At 39.7% G+C, this 19,337-nt stretch overlaps 1 pseudogene across 1 annotated transcript; it reads right to left on the reverse strand.

Annotated features, from left to right (window-relative positions):
- Nucleotides 1–854: 854 nt before the first annotated feature.
- Nucleotides 855–4,394, reverse strand: LOC148790774 (putative ascorbate-specific transmembrane electron transporter 1; annotated as a pseudogene). Its single transcript, XR_016077758.1, has 4 exons — nucleotides 4,038–4,394; nucleotides 3,472–3,520; nucleotides 2,306–2,495; nucleotides 855–1,366 (listed from the first exon to the last, which is right to left on the reverse strand). The product of XR_016077758.1 is annotated as a putative ascorbate-specific transmembrane electron transporter 1 (transcript).
- Nucleotides 4,395–19,337: the final 14,943 nt, after the last annotated feature.

Consider the following 19,337-nt stretch of genomic DNA (forward strand, 5'->3'; position numbering starts at 1 on the left):
AGCAGCTACTGACTGGATTGTCCTGTTTTGAAAGTTTGGATACTAAATTGTCGCATTTTAAAGTTCAAGGACCAAAGTGGTACTAGACCCAAAGTACAAGGTACTAATCGGGAATTTTTCCAAAAATAAAAAAACACATCAATGCTCTGATGTCAAAGCATGAGAGTATGTTATTGTACCCAAACGCATGTTATTGCTTTGTACTAAAGAAAGCATGCTGTGGAAATACATTTTCCCAAATCCAATTCACAACACAAAAAATGCAATAAAAAAAATTAAAAGTAGGATTATTCTTTTTTATTTCTTTGAGAGTATTAATATAAAACATAAAAGTAGAAGTCTACCTAAACAGCATGTTGACTTTGAAAAACTTACTTTTGAACAAGTGGAAAGTGTTGGAATCTCCTGCCAAATCTCACTATAAGACTGGACCCATTATAAAAATAGGACCCGACATGTATGAGATATGCGGTGTTAGATCATGTTGGTAGGTTGTTGGAATGTATTTTGTTGGTAGGTGACCCAGACTCATAAAAAGTACTCAACTTGGAATCATCATCATCAGCCTTGTCCCAACCATATGATGGGGTTACTACGTACATGAATCCTATTTTTTCCATTAAATTCCATTCAGTGTCATATCAATTATTAAATTATGGGTATTTGAATCATTTCGTATTAGGTTCACCCAAATTCATTTCGATTTATCACTTGTTCTAACAAATGTGATAAATGATCTTATATGCATGTGACCAACCATGCCTATCACATAAAATTCCGGATGCCCCTCCCTTTACTCATCCTACTCAAATTCTACGAGGGACATCGGAAGTGAAATGTCCAAAATATCCTGTCATTGCAAATTTTAATTATTTTATGGAGATTTAGATAAAATTTATAAGTTCAAACCCCAACTACAAAAGAGTGGAAATCAATCTTGACAGAGAAAAACCACTAAATAGACTATAGAGCACCTCCTAATACGAGGGCATCAATACAAATCAACAAATTGCAAGGCTTAATCAGTTGTTAAATAGAACAGGTGAGTAAAGTAAAGACAGTAGTACTAGAGAGATGAATAGGTGAAGTGATGTTGTACATGTGCGGGAGAAACAACAGACAATACTACCAAGGCTCCAAATAATATCATAACCAAGGCGGTGAAATTGACAAGATAAGCCTCGGGCCCGTACTTGTAGAGGCCCAAGTCCTCCAGGAATGTGAGTTTCTCCAGAAAGCCTAGTGCAGCCGTGCCCACCCCCAACATGTACACTAACGTTCCAAACAGCACATGCCAAGGGAGAGACCCGCCTCTCACCGCAGATGATCCACCCGGGTACATGAACACCATGAATCCGTATATCCACTGCAATTGCTCCTCTCATCACTTCATTCAAAACACTGATAGTCTGATACAGACGATCAAGAAGGGCAAAGAAAAACGGGAGGGATCGATGCTTAATTAGGGGCGCAAGTGCAACTCTGGTTGACCCAACCCAATATAAGACCGGATCGATTGATGGGTTTTTTTCTTTTGTCATCCATCTTGACCCAATCTGAACCCGATTAATGTATGTATGTATTTGCTAGGGATGACCAAACAATCCCGAAGTAGACTGGGGTCTCAAATGGATAGATTCTTTTGAAAAAGATCTAATCCAATCCATTTGCACCCGTAAACACCGTCTCAATACCTCTTGTGCCCCATCTAGCTAGGGGTGTCAATAGACTGGTTTTAGGTTGGACCCCGCCCAAATCCAAATCAACTTGATCTGATTGGATGGACCAATATAACATATTGAATTGGACTAGTTAAGATTTAATGGTCCAAAGTATTTATTGGATTGGTTTGGACCTAATCCATCTATATGAATTTATATTGTATTGGGTCAGATTAAAATAATATCCGGTCCATTATAGAAGATAATATACAGGTGTGAATGGACCAGGTTCAGATTAGAACTTTAAATTAAATCAATTTGAACAGATTGGACAGTCTAAACATTAAATTAAACCGTTTAAAATGATCCAAAATATTCATTAGATTGAATTGAACCCGATCCATTTGTAATGAATACATATTGGACCGGATCGGATTGAACCAAATACGATCCAATTAATACCCCTAATTGTAGCCTCTGCCTCGACGTTGCCAACATTAATTGCTTACTGTGGGTGCTGGTGCTGCCATAGGAAGTTAGGAACCACTATTTTTAATACCAGATTGTTTGCAACCAATAAGTATGTATTTACAGACACATATATCATGGTTCCAATTCCAATGTTAAATTAAAGGATTATTTACCTGAATTCCGTATAAGCAGATGGTTGCAATTCCAATCCAAGAATGCAAGCTATAATGCCAGACTCGCTGTGATATTTGAAGGCGGCATAAATTCCCACGATACCAAGTATGAGTGTGAAGAAATGGAGAGTAAGGTGTATCACTTTCTTCACTTTTTTCCTCCAAGGAAAAGCTTTATAACTTATTATGGCTGCATGGTTCAAAAAAATAATAATAAGAATTGTTGGAAAATGGGGTCATTGAAATTTGGAGGAGAAGTTCTGAGGCACGTCTAAAGACATTATCTTAGAACGTTATTTGCTCCCACTCAGTTCCACTAAATTTATTGTTGGGTTATAGGCAAATCCATTTATAGGATATAACAAAGTCTTTGGTGAGAATCTACAACTAGCAAAGTTGAAAAGTCTCTAAAAAAACCTTTTTATGAGATAGAAGTGGTTTCGAAAACTTTTGTGTGCAATTGTTTGATTCACGCTTTATAAATAATTTCTGAAAAGTCATGGAACATGGGAAGGTGCTGGTTCAAAAAAGGCTCATTTAACAGTCACAATTTTGAAATTATGACCAAGGTTCAAAATATCGATACGCCCAGTACATCGGGCGAATCAATACCTTTTTCTATTTTTTTCAAAACTGGTTTAGGGGGCTAGTTTAGGGCTCCTCCACCCCTGAACCAGTCAGGCTCCCGATATACCCACTGTAGGGGCGTATTAGAGGGGTCTCAGAATGATATGTATTGGCCGATACAGGCCAATACGTGAACTTTGAATAGTGCCTCTTTATTACACTTGATCGAATCATGGCCGTTGAAACATCAACGATCAGCCTCGCACCAAAAGTCAAAGACGCCACCCTTCACGAGCCATTATGCCTCTAAATCGCCTCATTGCGCCGCACACACGCATAAACACATTGCGCAATAGCAAACCTCCACACTTTCCTCTTTATTTCTAAAGAGTGTAAATAACTTACTATTTAAAAATTCAAAACAAATCTTGTAATTTTCCGATGTGGGACAAGTTAAAAGCTGGTTTTAGTAAGAGAAAAAACAATTTTCAAAACATGTGTGCAAATGTATTTTTCACGTAATTTCTAATGAGATTAAAATCCAACAAGGATTATGTAAAATATTAATAGGCATTTAGTTACAATCACCATCAAATTACCTTCACCTCCTAGTATAATGAAGCCAATTAACATTACAACCGGATGAATCTGCAAAGTTGAAAGGAACAAGGAACTGATCAGCTCAAGCACATACTGAAAAGAAGAGAAAATGGCATTTGACTAATTAAAAGATAAAAGAAATGTTGGCAGAAATATAGTAATCAAGTAAAAAAATGGAACGGTTGTGAAAGAATCCAGACATTTTAACCACTTTTTTATTAGTCATCTGTGTATTAATAAAGAATTATAGAGACTAAAATGTGAAGGGTTTGAGGAAAAAGAAGGAACAAGGTTTATAAATATGATCATTTTAGTAATTATTGTTTTAGCTGATCAATCACTCAAAGCACTGGCCGATCTATATATAATCATCAGATAAAAATAAATGAATAATTGAGAAGAGAAAAACCAGAAATTCAGTTATAAGCATTCGAAATTACAATTAAACAGAGAAGAATAGAAACAGCATACTCTCCATAATACTGATCAGCGAGAGAACAAATATGCTAGAAAGAGAAAAAAGGACGTAGAAAGATAGCTAGATTAAGAGAGAGAAGGGGCATACGTTGAAGATGAGAGATTTGTTGGTGGCTTTGAAGGCTAAACCCCCTCTGAAGTGAATGCACCACACCAACACCATTACCGTAGCTGCAATTGCCAACAAGTGACATACAAACGTCAAAGGCCGTGCATTCACCCTCAACACCATCTCTGCCTTCTTTTTTCTCTTCTCTACTCTCTCTCTCTCTCTCACTCTCACTTTGTTCCTCTGTTTTTATTCTTTCGGTTGTTAAACTCTGCCTCTTGTGCCGCTTGCTTTCCCCAAATATTAATACGAAGTCATGAGCTAAATTAATTATCTACCAACCCTGTCTGTCTATTGTTTATACGCTCTTTCCCAGCTTCCTATGTATTTATTTGAACCATTTATCAATCACCAAATGGATGAGGTTTTTAATCTACAAGTGTTTCACTTGCGTGTAATTGGCCTGAATCGATGCCGTTGAATGATGTTTTCATTCCTACGTGGATATCATTTATCATTACATTTCATTAAAATTTGCTTTTAATCATGAGCTTACTAAGTGTGCTTACCCTACCAGTAATGATACTACTAGATAATCTCTTTTTTTCTAAAAAAGAATTTTAGAAAGCAGCTTAACTGGAATTTGTCACAGCGTAACAGTATTAATGGTGAATCCAAAATACCTAAAGATTTTTTAGTAGAAATAAAGAATCTATAATACATGCCTGGGATTCTATCCCACAAGGAACAACTTTTCTCCCCTGATGTCAATAAAAATAACACTTGTAATATAATTTTCAGAACAGGGTAACTTTTTTTAGAAAAAAAATATATCAAGTAAGGGTACGAGATGCACTGTTCATCTCCTTCCTCCTCTCAAAGCATCGAACAGTGACGGCAAACCTCTCCCTCTCTTCTTTCTTTTTTTTCTTCTTCTCGGTATCGTTTTCAAACCTTTCCTACCTCTGTTCTCAGTTGCAAAAAAGAACCTCACAGAGATGATTCCGCTCATTATTTTTTGGATTTTCGGCGATTTGTCACCGTTCACCGGAACACCCACTTTTGGAACAACTCGTTTTCATTTTCTTTTGCATTTTCGGTGATTCGGCTCCCCAAAACCAATCACCAAAGCTCCCTGTTATTCGCCAGCAGAGCAAAGCCGTCGGTTGTAGGCATTAACTTGGTGGAAGAATGCAACAGAGAAGGCGGTGGCCAAGGTTCTCTTATTTGATATCTAAGCTTTTGTGGACGAAGTTCGATGTTTGGCACTCATCTCATATAACAGTGCTCTTATTTGATATATATATATTTTTTTTAAGTTACCATGTTTTAGTTACTATTATTAAAAGTGTTATTTTTATTGATGATGTTGCACAAATTCGCTGAACTCTCCGCTGGAGGACAGCTCGGACAAACAGATGATGAGGTTGGTCCATCGAGCAACAAAAGTCAGAGTAGCAGGGGGAGATGAACCCAGGTTGGGCACTTTAATGCTTATGTTAGTGATGAAAGTGTTGATAGCAAAGAGTGATGAGAATAAAATTTATCATATTTTTATCCCTTAATATTCAGTCTTTTATACTTAATTAACACTTAATTGGACTCATTACTCTTGTATTTCGATTCAGGACAGACAAAAAGGCGACAAGAGGGAAACAAGGCTTATCGGATGATTTTGCACAGTTTCGGCACCGTTCAGTAATTTGGACAGAACTCTCACATCCGGACTCCGATTGTGATGATTCAAGATGCACCGGAAAGAAAATGAAGAACTCCACAACTTTCATGTTCTGGCTTTGACAGATTTGGTCTGCAACGAGGTCAAAATCGGGCCCAAAGTCGAAGCAAGTTCGTAGAGAAGCTCAGTTCACAGCTGAAGGCCAATTCGCAGGAAAGCCTTGTAACAGCCCAATTTTATTAAAGAAATCCAACTCGAATTCAAGAATAAAGAGTCTTATCAGATTTAAATTTCAAATGTAATCCTAAAAAGATAAAGAAGATTGAGATTACTAGAAAAGAGATAGGATAGGATTAGATCAAAACTAATTAGGACTTTCTATTTTTGAGAATGAACTCCTAAAAGGAGTTGGAAACAACCCCTCCTCCTAAAGGGGGGGGACTAGCTTTAGGCATCAATCACTTAATCAATCCATCTTGGAAGCAAAGCAAGAAGGAGAAAAAGAGGAAGACGGCGGCAAGGAAATGACAACCATGAGTGGTTGAGCTTCTCTTTTCTGATTCAAGGGGAATTTTTTGTTCAATTATGTCACCGTGAGGTTATGTGCTTAATTTAAATTCTTGCCTTTAATTCAAGTATTTGTTTATTCTTGTGCATATTTTTATGGAAGTTGATGTTGATTAATCTGACAAATTAATTAATATTGATCTTCCTATGGCTATTCATGATTCGGTGGGGGACGGACTAGCTTTAGGCATCAATCACTCAATCAATCCATCTTTGAAGCAAAGCAAGATGGAGAAAAAGAGAAAGACGGCGGCAAGGAGATGACAACCATGAGTGGCTGAGTTTCTCTTTTCTGATTCAAGGGGAATTTTTGGGTCAATTGTGTCACCATGAGGTTATGTGCTTAATTTAAATTCTTGCCTTTAATTCACGTATTCGTTTATTCTTGTGCATATTTTTATGGAAGTTGATGTTGATTAATCTGACAAATTAATTAATATTGATCTTCCTACGGCTATCCATGATTTGGTGATCCGTAATTGTCATGAATAGTGGTACAAGTAGCAATTAGGTTAATATGTTTGTGGGTCAATTGTTCGTGATAGCCTTTGACCAATGTGTTGGCATGTTTTAACCTAAAGGGAATAAATATAACAAAATTTAATAATTGCAGTTATCTCATTATTTTTATTTTGGTTTAACTGCTTTCATAAAACTTATTGCTATCATTAATTGATATGAAACGCTATCGTGCCCAATCGATTAATGATAAGTGTTGATTGAATGTTGGGTTTGGTCAATTAAAATAGGAAGGTATAAGGTTTATTATGGTTGTCCTAATAAATCTAAAAGTTAAATGATTGAATTGCAAGATTGCTATTTTTAGCCTAGTATCGGTGATCAATTGACTCAAATTGAATCCTTGGATCAGAGTTTGGTAATACTGAAATTTTCCTTGTTAATTGTTATTTGCTATTTTGTGTTAATTGTTATTTTAGTTTAGAAATTTAATTATTTGAAATTCCCACTCTTTAAATTGTGCACTTGGCTGAGAAACTAATTACTTGCTCCCTATGGGATTCGACCTAGTACCATTGTTACTACAATTTTATTGTAGAGTGGGACTAGAATTAAATCTGAGGGCTTCGACAACCCGTCAAAGAGCTTCAGAGAAAAAGAGATATTTAATTGCACTAATTACATGTACCTTGTGAAGGAATGGTGAGGTCTTGTTGAGAGTACAAGTCCTAGTCAATAGGAGGTCGCAAGTAAGTGAATTTCTAGTCAAGGAGAAGCTGATCCAAACTAGGTTGAGTCCTCCAGGTAGGTTATCGTGTCAGACTTAGGTATTTTTCCCTTTGATTTTTCACTTGGCAGCTTAGCTTGCTTCAACTTACTTGTGAGGGAGACATGTCAAGAGTACCAACCTTGGGGCTTTTCTAGGTTATGAAGAAGAGGAAGATAGCCCCCAACGAGCATCCTCAAGCTATAGTTGACGAACAGGTCACACAAGTTGATACCAAGGTTGTCAACCTCATCAAGGACGAGGAGAAATAGGGTGCTACTATAGAATCTTGCGACATCTAGGCTCTCGAGGAGAGTCACCTGCCCCCTAGAGTTGAGGAAACCAGCACTTCGTAGGTTGACTCTAGGGAAAGGCACTCGATCCTGGACTTGTTGACATCTCTAGAGATAGGGCCGTTCACGAGTCGGGTTGGGTCGGTTTACTGAGGTTTTTCCAACCGACCCGACCTGGTCGGGTTACCTGAACTTGAAACTGAAACCGATCCAGTGTTAAGCAAAACCGACCTGGTCAGTTTGAGTCAGATTGGATCGGTTTGGGTCGGTTTCGGCTCTAAGTTCAACCATGCTTGATAGAAACTCAATTGCAATAATGGGGGTAGACCAAGTTAGAAACTTATAATAGAAGTTATCAAGAAAATAGAAAGTCAAACTGTATTAGAGAAAAAAGACTGAAATTTGTATATTTCAAGAAACCTTCTAATCTAAGTAAAAAAGGACACCTAATTCTAATTGTAATTGGTTGCCTATTTGGTGTAAAAGACCATAGAAACTATGATATTTTGATTCTTTTCTTTAAACTTTTCCAAAAAATTCCTTGTCTAGTTGTCTTACAATACTTGCCATTAATGTTATTCCTAACTAGAAGACTAGAAATTAAGTTAGGTTGTAATTAGGATAGAGATAACTTAGTTAAGTAGGAACTAAGTAGGTTGTAACTACTAACTAGGAAGTAGGAACTAACTACTAACTACTAAGTCAGTTCAGTTCGGGTCGGTTTCGGTTTTCACACAAGAAAACCGAAACCGATCTGAACCATCGGTTTATGATGTTTTACAACCCAAAACCAACCGGTGCTGAAGATAACCCGACCGACTCGGGGTTGGGTCAGTCTGGGTTGGGCCTTCTTATGAACAGCCCTATCTGGTGATGAGTAAGTGTGCCATCATCCCGGAGGAGGTAGTGACACATGCTACATGGAGGCCTGCTCAAGTTGGTGGCAAGCTACTCTGTCACCTCAAGGCAGTAAGTTTTCTTAGACCCTTTAACTTTTAATGTGCCCCTTTTATCTTCTTCTAATCCTCTTGAGCTTCTCTTTGCAGGCAAACTCCTTGGCACATGCACTAATGGGTCAGGCTAAGTCGGATTTTAGACAAATGAGGCTCTGACCAAGGATTTGGAGGAGTCCCACAGTTACTTTGAGCAGGCCTCTAGACTTGTTTGGGAGCTGAAGAATGACCTAGTGGAGGAAAGGGTGAAGGTGGTTGAGTTGGTGAAGAAGGTTGATGAGCAAGCCATCGAACTTGAGCATAAGGAGACCGAGCTCATGGAGCAAAGGTCAAAGTTCTCTAAGCAGATTCATGCCGCCAAGGCCAAGGGCGTCTTCAAGTACCACACCTCTTAGGAGTTTAAGAAAGAGAGGGAGGACTCCGGTGTTGGTGCTCTCCGTCAAGGCTTCAAGCTATGTCATATGCTTGTGGGGTCTCTGAACCTAGGGTTTGACCTCAAGAAGCTAAAGACCTCATCCTACACTACCGAGATGATAAACCGGTTTGACTAGGAGCCCTACTCCAATGAGGAAGGAGAGGATGGCAAAGATGAGGAAGCTGTTGATGTGGAGGATGTACAAATTGGGGGCGACGATGTGCCCCGAAATGAAGATTGACCACAACCTTTTTCTTGGACCCCCCACCCGCCCATAAATATGATGTACCCTAAGCCTCTGAGCTCGGCTTTCACCTTTCCTTGTTCTTTTTGTTTTTTTGAAACCATTGTGGCTACTTGACCCGAAGGGGGGTGGAATGAGGTGTGGAGTGGATGGAGTCTCCACTTAATTCTTTTGGAATTGGGAATTTAAAAAAACCCAGGATTTTTCAAGAAAACATTTTTGTTTTCTTGGTGACCCGTTGCCCAATGGGAAAGAGATTTTTAGAGTTTAGGGACCAAGGTATAATGTGGGAAGGTGTTAGGCACCCCACAAGCATCTAATTAAACCGACCTTTACTTGACCATTATAACAAAGAAAATTTTATAATTTTTGAGCTTGAAATAAGTGATAAATAACACACTAATTTGGCCAAAGAAAGCTATATCATACAAAATTAAGCAAGAGAGAAAAGCTAACTATAACCTAACAATTTATAGGAGAATAATAGTTAATAAGCATTAAACAATGAAAGAACAACTTAACAATTGGCCAAAATTTTCAAGTGAACAGTTTGGTGCACAAGCTCTAAGGTAGGAAAGCGCAAATAACAATTTAAAACCAATAAGCAATGGACAATATGCAAGGAATTCTAATTTGACCTATAGTACTAATGCAAGAGATGAAACGATATTAGCTACTAATTTGAGAAATTCTTGAAAAGAAGAAGAACTAATTGAAAAAGATAATTTTTTTGCAAAAGCATGCTTAAGGATGTAAAGTAAACCTAATGAATGTTGATCTAGTGAAATTTGAATCCTAGAAAAGGAAATTAAATGCCCTACAATGCACAAGTGGATAAGGTGATAATTTCCAAACCTAATGAATGTTGATCTAGTGAAACTGAATTCTTACTTGACTTAGGCGATAAAAAAAAATTAAATGGTAATATACAAAATAAATTTTGATGACAAAACACAATGTTAAAAATAAATAAATAAATAAATGCAGTTATGAACTAAGAGTGTAATGGTCGATACAGATTTCTAATAGAAGTATGATGCACACATAATAACTGAACCCCTTGCACGATGTGGCAATACAAATAGGGGATGATTAAACTAACACAAATAATATGAAAGAGGTAGGGGAAAACAAACAACTTCTTATTTATGAGATGAAAAACTACGGATTTATGCATGATTTTTTTTTTAAATACAACGGAAACACTTGAATCACGGCTGTAATGCTAAGTAGACAATCGTCAAACTCAACAAGAAAAGAAAATTAATAAATAAAAACTGATCCTCAAGAAGTAAACAAAATTTGAGAAATGGAAAAGAGAAGATCTACGCATGTCAAGAAAATTTACGTGTTAAGAAAGTAAGAGCAGCCTTAATAAAACTCGTATTCATATTGCGGGTTAACGAGAGTGTTTGCTCAATAAGAAATTGGAATTGGTGAGACCTGGTGCGTCCCATCATCAATTTTATCCAATGGCGGTCTTAACTTTGGGCCTGTTTGGCGTGTCTTTTCATGCAGTCTTTCTGCTGTTTACAAGTCAGAAAGACCAATTTTCGGTCAATTCCCATTAAATTCGCGGAAGATCTAGCCACCAAAAGACGGAATGCCGAAAAGGCATAAGAAACCTATTTTGGGCTGATTTCGGGAAGCTTCAAATGAAGTTCCACGTCTTTTGCATTTTAATCTCGTGCGGAAAGATGCACGTCTGCCAAACGTGCTTTGGGCTACTCAGATCTTCATACAAAAGCTCAATACGACTTTTACATGTCAGAGCTACCAGAAGATCTTCCCAAAAAGTTGAGCCAAACGGGCTGTTTGATCATCAAGCACCTATCGCACAGCCCTCTCCTTGCATCTAATGATCAGCTCATCATTAGTCTAGGGAAGCCAACTTCTGGAAGTTGGATAAATTGCAATAATATGAAATCTTCAAGCTTCAAACGTATTAAAAGAGTGTGGGTTTGGTTTTTTCCAAGAGGGTCATCAAACAATGGTCAATGGCTTCGGCTGAATTTGGAGATGGGGAAAGATAGTGAGAGAGTGCAAAATGAGAGTGATGTATGTGAAGCTACTTGGGACGTGAAGGGGGGATTCTCAAGGTCAATGGGAGTATATTTTTCTTCCTAAGCTAGATTGTGTGTGTCTTGAGTGTGAGAAAGGGGGGTATTTATAGATTTTTTGAAAGGGGAATTGAGGGCTGAGATAGGAGATAAGGGAAATCAATGGATGAGGTTTAAAGGGTTTTTGGAGGGATTGATTGAGAGAATTGTCTATCAATACAACTTTGGGAGAGATCCTCTCAATCAATCAAAACAATGAGTGGAAGATTTCACCAATTTACTTAAATTGGACATTCAAAATTTAGGTGGTTGGCTTGATTGATTAGAGGCTCCTATCTGATCAAATCTTATATTTTTAAGATCATTCTAAAGGCTGGGAAAAAGGTTTGGTTGTAGTATTGTGGAATGCCCTAGGTTTGAAGTTGTAGTGAAGAAAATTCCAAACTGAAGGCTTGGATCAAGTCTAGCATCCGGTCTTAAGACAGAGGGGTTAACGGTGTCGGAATTAGACAATCTTAGTACCATTGGACTCAGAATTTTGAGCTCTATCCATCTACAAGGTTGGATTTCATATTTCATATAGTATAAGGTTTCAGGATAAAAAATGATTATGATCGAATGATTAGAATCAATTCTAGCTTGAGGTCTTGAGATGAAGGGGTAAACGGTGTAGGATTTGAGTGATCTTGTTGTTGTCGGATTTGGACTTTTGGGATCTATGTATATATGGTTTTGGATTTCTAATTTGGTGTGAAATGAGGTTCAGGGTCAAAATAACTCCGATCAGATAATCAAAATCGGTTTCGGCTTTGGGTCCAAAGATGAAGGGGTAAACAATGTTAGATTTGGGTGATCTTGGTGTCGTTGGATTTGGATTTTTGGCCTTACGTACCTATGGTCTTGGATTTCTGCTTTGACATGAGACGAGGTTCAGGATCAAAATGATTTTGATCGGATGTCAGAATCGGTTCTGACTTCAGGTGTTAAGATGAAGAGGTAAACAGTGTTGGATTTGGGTGATCTTGGTGTCGTTTGATTTGGATTTTTTATCTATACATACCTATGGTCTCAGATTTCTGATTTGATGTGAAATGATGTTCTGGATCAAAATGACCCTGATCGGACAGTCAAAATCAGTTCCATCTTTGGATCTTTAGATGAAAGGGTCAATGGTGTTGGATTTGGGTGATTTTGATGTTGTTGGATTCAGATTTTTGAGCTATATGTACCTATGGTCTTGGATCTTTGAGGCCCCAACTTTTTTAACATTTCAATAATACCCTAGGTTGGCTGAGAGGTTGGTTGAGAGGTTAGCTGAAGCATGCTTGGAGCATGAAGTGCTATAGAAAGACAAAGGGGTGCAAAAATAGGATGTCTACAACCATGATGTACCCCCATTTCTTTTCGACTAAGTAATGGAAGTTTGCTTTTTTTCCCAACGTGCCAAGTTATTTTTTTCTTTTTTGTTATTTTTTTCATTCTAAGTTAAGCGTTTCACAAATTTGGCTAAGTCAAAATGATGTCGATGTGCGTTTATGCCGACATGCCTATGAGAGGTTGGATTTTGAATTTATGACCCAAGGTGCTTAGAGTGGGTTGGCATTCGTTTCCAATGAACTAAGGTTCTTAAAGCGGGTCAGTCATACGTAATTGCCTTAGCGGGTGGTTACATAGGAACTTGGGTGTGTGTGTAGCTCGAAACTTCAAATGTAATACTTTCGTAGGTTGTCGGCATTCCATGTATGGGGAACCAGCCTCCCCTCAAGGGTTTCAACTCATACATTCTAGGGCCCAATACTTTGACCACCTTGTAAGGGCCTTTCCAATTAGGACCGAGCTTCCTAGAGCCCAGCTCAAGGACCATGACTTTTCTCAACAAGTCGGCCCTTCAAACCTTGTAAGATGGCCCTATTCATCACCTCAACTTGCCCATTCGCTTGGGTGTGAGCGACTGATGTGAAGTTCTGTTGGATCTCCATTTCGACACACCAGTCCTAAAACTTGATGTCTTCAAATTGTTTGTCGTTGTTCGAGATCAGAACGCGAGGTAACTTGAAGCGGTAGACAATGTTTTTCCAAAAGAAGTTTCATACATTGCGAGCTATGAAGTAGTACATAGTTACGACCAAAAACCTTCTCTGCTCGGTTGCTAGTGGGAAGGGACCGAGAATATATATCCCCCAATGAGTAAACGACCATAGGCTGGTCTGGTACTATAGGAATTGGCTACCAGGGTATGTTGGTATGGCACTGGCACCTATCACAACATTGTACAAGCTGGATACCGTCCACCTTCATTGTTAGCCAATAATATTCTTGTCGTAGGGATTTTTGGGTTAGTGTCCTACCCCCCAAGTGTTCACTGGAAAGACCTTCATGCATATCTCGAAGCACATGGTTCACCTCGGCAGGCCATAGGCAGCGCAGGTAGAGGAGAGTGAACAACCTGCGATACAACTTCTCGCCTATTATGACGAAGCGAGTTGATTACTGCTCGACCCTCCAGGTTGCATTCCGATCTGATGTTAAAGTCCCATGGCACAGATATTCAACGAGTGGATCAATCCAGCTCGGTTCTACTACCAGGAAGGGAGCAACCTCATCCCCTGTCGTCTTATCGATGCTAGGACATAGCAAATCGTCAATGTATGCCGTCCTCATATTGTTGATGGCGCCAACCAGCTTGGAAAGCACATTGGTTTCGGCATTCTTAGACCTCGGTATTTGTTGGATGTAAAACGAACTGAACTGATGAAGTATCTCTTGGTATCATTGCAGACTCCCAAGCTTTATAGTGCCCATTCACCTAGTTCACCACAAGTTAGGAGTCACTACAGCCTACATGTCACCACGTGTCTTGTGCCAACGTCCATAGCTAATGACAGTTCAGCAATAAGAGCATCGTATTCAACTTCATTATTTGATGCTTGAAAGTTGAAGCAAAGGGCATACTCTAGCTTCACCTTGTTAGGTCCGAGTAGCATCAATCCAGGTCCACTTCCTCTCTGATTAGACGAGCCAACCACATGGAGGATCTAGGGCTCCTCTTCCCAACTAGGTACAGGTGCCACACTAGTTGAATCCTCCGAGGTGGTCACTTGCTCTTCTAGATCAAGGATCAGTGTATTGAATGTGCACTCAACTACAAAGTTTGTCATGACCTACACCTTGATTGGTGGGCGCAACTCGAATCGGATGCCATGCTCATTGAGCTCAATGGCCAACTTTGTTAACCGTTTCGAGACCTCAGGCTTCTACAAGATTTTCTATTGAAGTTAATTGGTGAGGATGATAATGGTGTGGGCTTGGAAGTATTGACGTAGCTTTAAAGCTGCTATGATGAGGGCGAAGGCTAGTTTTTTATGTTTGAGTATCTAGTCTCAATGACATGCATAACATTACTTACGTAGTAGACTAGTCAATATTGCACTTTTCCACTTCTCGAACTAGAACCGATCTAACCACCTCGTCACTCATAGAGAAATAGAGCATTAATTTATCACTTGTCTCTGGCCTCGTCAAAAACGATGGCGAGTTGAGGTGTTTTTTGAGCTCGTCGAAGGCGAGCTGCCAATCTTCAGTCTTCTTGAAATCCTTAGCCTATTTAATGGCTCAAAAGAAAGAAAGGCACCACCTAGCCGTCCTAGTCATAAATTAGTTAAGGGTAGTTATCCAATTTATTAGTCTCTAAACTTCTTTAACAAACCTTGGGGTATACATATCTAACATGACTGGGATTTTCTCGGGGTTGGCTTCGATTCCACTTTGGGTTACTATATAACTGAGGAACTTGCCTGACATGACTTCGAAGATACATTTATTTGGGTTGAGATTCAAGTTAAATTTTCTTAATATGGCAAATACATCGGTTAAATCGGTTATTAAAGAGCTAGAAGACCTACTTTTTCCAACCATATCATCAACATAAACCTCAATTTTATTTCCAATTAAATTAAAAAATATTTTGTTTACAAGTCATTGGTAGGTCGCCCTAGAATTTTTCAAACTGAAGGGCATGACCTTACAATAGTACAACCCGATTTTGGTTACAAAAGTGGTATTTTCTTGTTTTATAGGATCCATATGGATTTGGTTGTAATTTGACTATGCATCCATAAAGCTTAATAGCTCGAACCCCAAGGTTGTGTCTACTAACCAATCTATCCTAAGGAGGTTGGAAGCTACTTTTTGGGTAGACTCTATTCAAGTCAGTGTAGTTGATGCACATACACCACTTCTCATTAGCTTTCTTCATGAGCACCACATTTGTGATCCAGCTCGGGTACTCAACCTCCCTAATGAAGTCAGCACTGAGGAGCTTTCCGACCTCGTCAATGGTTCTCCACCTCTCTGGGGCAAAGATCATTTTCCTCTACTTTATTAGTCTAACCAAAGGATCTACATTAAGTCTACGGGTAATCACAGAGGGGTCTATGCTGAGCATGTTGGTAGTTGACCAGACAAATACCTTAATATAAATCATAAGAAAGTTATCAGTTCAGAGTGTAGAGGTTCCTCAAGGCGAGAACTGATCTACACTATCTTCTCAGGGTCAGTGTTTGAGACCGGCACTAGGACGACGTCTTTCGGTGGGCGAGCTTTGTCCTATTCAGGTTTTGGGAACGACTCTAGATCCACCTCCGACGATTACTTCCTTTTTCCCTTCAGAGCTTCCACATGGCACTTTTGGGACTCAAGTTGGTCCCCTTACACCACTCCCACTCCATAGTTGGTGGGGAACTTCATGGCCAAGTGGTAGGTAGACACCATGACCCAAAGTGCATGTAGAATTGGGCAGCCTAGTTTGGCGTTGTATGGCAATGATGTTGCAACAACCAATAAGTCATGTTGAAATTTGATCTTGTTTGGCATGGACTCTGTTGTTATCGGCAAGTTAATCCTTCCTAAAGGTTGGACCACCTCTCCACTAAAGCCAACCAAGGTTACGTCTGCTAGGGTGAGGTCCTTCCTCTACAATTCAATATGCTCAAAATCTTTCAAGAAAAGAATATTGGCCAAGCTACCATAGTCGACTAGAATATGCTTCACCTCATAGTCATGGATGTTAAGATTTACTACGAGGTGTCATCATGGGGGTAATGGACCCCACGTGTGTCATCCTCAATAAAGTAGATCACCTCTTCTACTCATGGTCGCTTCGACAGGTTCTCCTCATGGGTCAACTCACGGACTAAGGTCCTACCAACCGAGGAGTTGTAGCTTGCTATGGACCCATCAGTGATCATGTTGATCACTTCATGAAGCGGTGGGTCATCTTTTTGTTGCAGGGGCTACTCTCTCCTTTGTGGAGACTTTTCTCTTCTCTACTAGTTATCTAGTTGGTCATCTCTCTAGATGAACTTCTTTAGGTAGCCCCATCTTATCAGTTTCACGATTTCATCCTTTAGGTTCTAGTACTTTTTGGTTTCATGCTCTCTTTCTTTGAGGAAGTGGCAGTACTTGTCTTGATTCATGTTCGTTGGTTTTCCCTTCAAACAAGGTGGCCACTTCAAGTATTCCGCCAACTTAATCTCCATTAGGATCTCCCCTTCTTGTATTCAACAGTGTATAGTTTTTGGTTTCGACTGGGGGAGTCCAAGAGTGTTGGGAGGACAACCTAGAACGTTTAAGAGAGAACCTCATCCTACGGTTGGGCGACCTTCTTCTTCTCCTACTACGCTTGTTGCTTTTTCAACGGTCATCATCCAACCTCCTTTTATTCTCGCTTAGCTTGCTTTGGGAACCAACCGCCTCCTTGGCTTTGATGTATTTATTGGCTTGATCAAGGAAATCCTCCATGGTCACAGGAGGAGTCTTTTTAATCAATCAACATAGGTTGGGATGTCAGACACCATTGATTGCTTTGGTCAATTGGACAACGGCGTTGAGATTTACCACTTACAGATGCTCCAAGTTGAACCTCTTTATGTAATCTCAGAGTAACTCATCTAGGCATTGGGTAACATTCATCAAACTAGTTGTGGACTTGGGGCAACATCTTATAGTGGCAAAATGGGTAGTCAAGAGGTCAGCAAATTGCTTCCAAGTTTCAATAAAGCTCACAAGCAGCGTTGAATACTACATCCAAGTTGTACCTCAAAAGGTGGTCGAGAACGCCATGCACAAGCTGGCCTCGTTGGATCCACATAGCTACATGAGTGCCTGGAAGCTCTCCACATGATCTATCGGGTCTCCTGAAACATCATAGGATTCTAGGTTGGGGGCCTTGAAGTCCTTGGGCCAAGAAGCTATAAGGATCTTGGCTGACAATGGGGACGTCTAGGAGATGTGGGGGCATGATAGATGTCTCAATTCGGCTAGTTTCTACATCCTTTGTCTAGGGCTCCTCCGCCTTAGGACCAAGGTGGCTCTTAGTAGGCTCATGTTGAGCATGCCTCTAGCGTTTGCTCCTCTGGGACCCCTTGGTGGAAGATGAGTTCATTGACCTAGCCGAGATGGTGCCTCTAATGATCTCCTACCTCTGAGGTGTAGGTCCTTGCCATATTAGCATTCGAAGGCCTCTACAAGTTTCCAATTGATGGACAATCTGTTGAGGAGGTTGTACCCAACTCGATTTTAGGTTATCAGGCTATTGTTGGTTCAAGATGACGGTCTGAGTAGGGTTTTGGCCAGGATTTTGGGGCAAGTAGAAGTTGGGCATGAACTGCGGCTACATCCAAGCCATCCCAACAAGCCAATTTTCCTAGTTCTACATCAGTAAGTCCATGCCATAGATGTACTACACCAACTTCTAAAACTGTTGGCCGTCTACTCTCATGGAAACCATCAAGGGCTCGACCAGCGAGGGCAGCACACTGGGCGTAGTCAAAACTAGGAGGTTTTGTCCGAGCAAGACAATCAAAACTTGTCCAGATTGGTCATTTTGGACCAATCCTAGTTGGATGGGTAGGTTCTGCCCCCAACAGAGGTTCCTTCGACTTGAACGTTGTTGTTGTTCTTTGGTGAAGACATTGTGATGAGTGAGAGTACGAGCTAGCTTTTCGCTTAGTTTCCCACAAACAACACCAATTGATATTGCACAAATTTGCCAAACTCCCTATTGGAGGACAACTCGAACAAATGGGCTGATGAGGTCGGTAAAAAAAGGCCAGAAGGTTAGAGTACCCTAGGTGATGGACCTAGGATGGGCACTCTGATGCTTAAGTTAGCGATGAGAGTGTTGATAGCAGACAACTTAAGAGAAAGAGAGAAAGTTAATTGCACTAATCATGTGTATCTGGGAGCAATTGGCCTTATCAGTCTGCTATCTTCAGGGTGCTTTCATCCCATGTTGGTGGTGATCCACATCTGGATTCTCTAAATCATGCAGGAATCTATAGGTATGCCACTCCAAATAAGAACATACTACCACGTAAGTCAGAGGGTCGGTACCCCGAAAGTTAGCTAGCTACTCAAGTCTTTGGTTGCTCAGGTCAGGGAGGTCATGTCAACCTCTGAGGTCATCAACTTGTCCTCCCAAGGTGATATATGCCGCCCTACCACGGAGTGACCTCCCAATCTCTCTCAGGTTGGAATGTAAGCCAGGTGGGTCAATCTAGGCTGTTTTGGCTCCTCTTGACCTTCCCCACAGAGCGTCGAGGTGTCATCAAACGGTTCGGATTTGCCATGTGTTTCTTCGTTGTTGGTCGACCAAATTACTCCTCATCAATTGATATTAAGGGCGAAAAGTTGCCCTTATCAGCTAGAACCACTATATTCTTTATACTGGCCCTTAGATAATATTTTTTTTTTGTTTGAAAAACATCACTACAAAAAAAGAGTATATATACCAACAAACATTTTTATTGAAGGTCATAATCTATGGGTATATATGGATTTTATTGACGGATAATTACATCCATTAATATATGTATTATAAAATAATGACATAAACGTTTACATCA

The sequence above is a fragment of the Nelumbo nucifera genome, chromosome 6 (genome assembly GCF_055504915.1).
Source record: "Nelumbo nucifera cultivar China Antique chromosome 6, China Antique-T2T, whole genome shotgun sequence".
Lineage (NCBI taxonomy): Eukaryota > Viridiplantae > Streptophyta > Magnoliopsida > Proteales > Nelumbonaceae > Nelumbo > Nelumbo nucifera.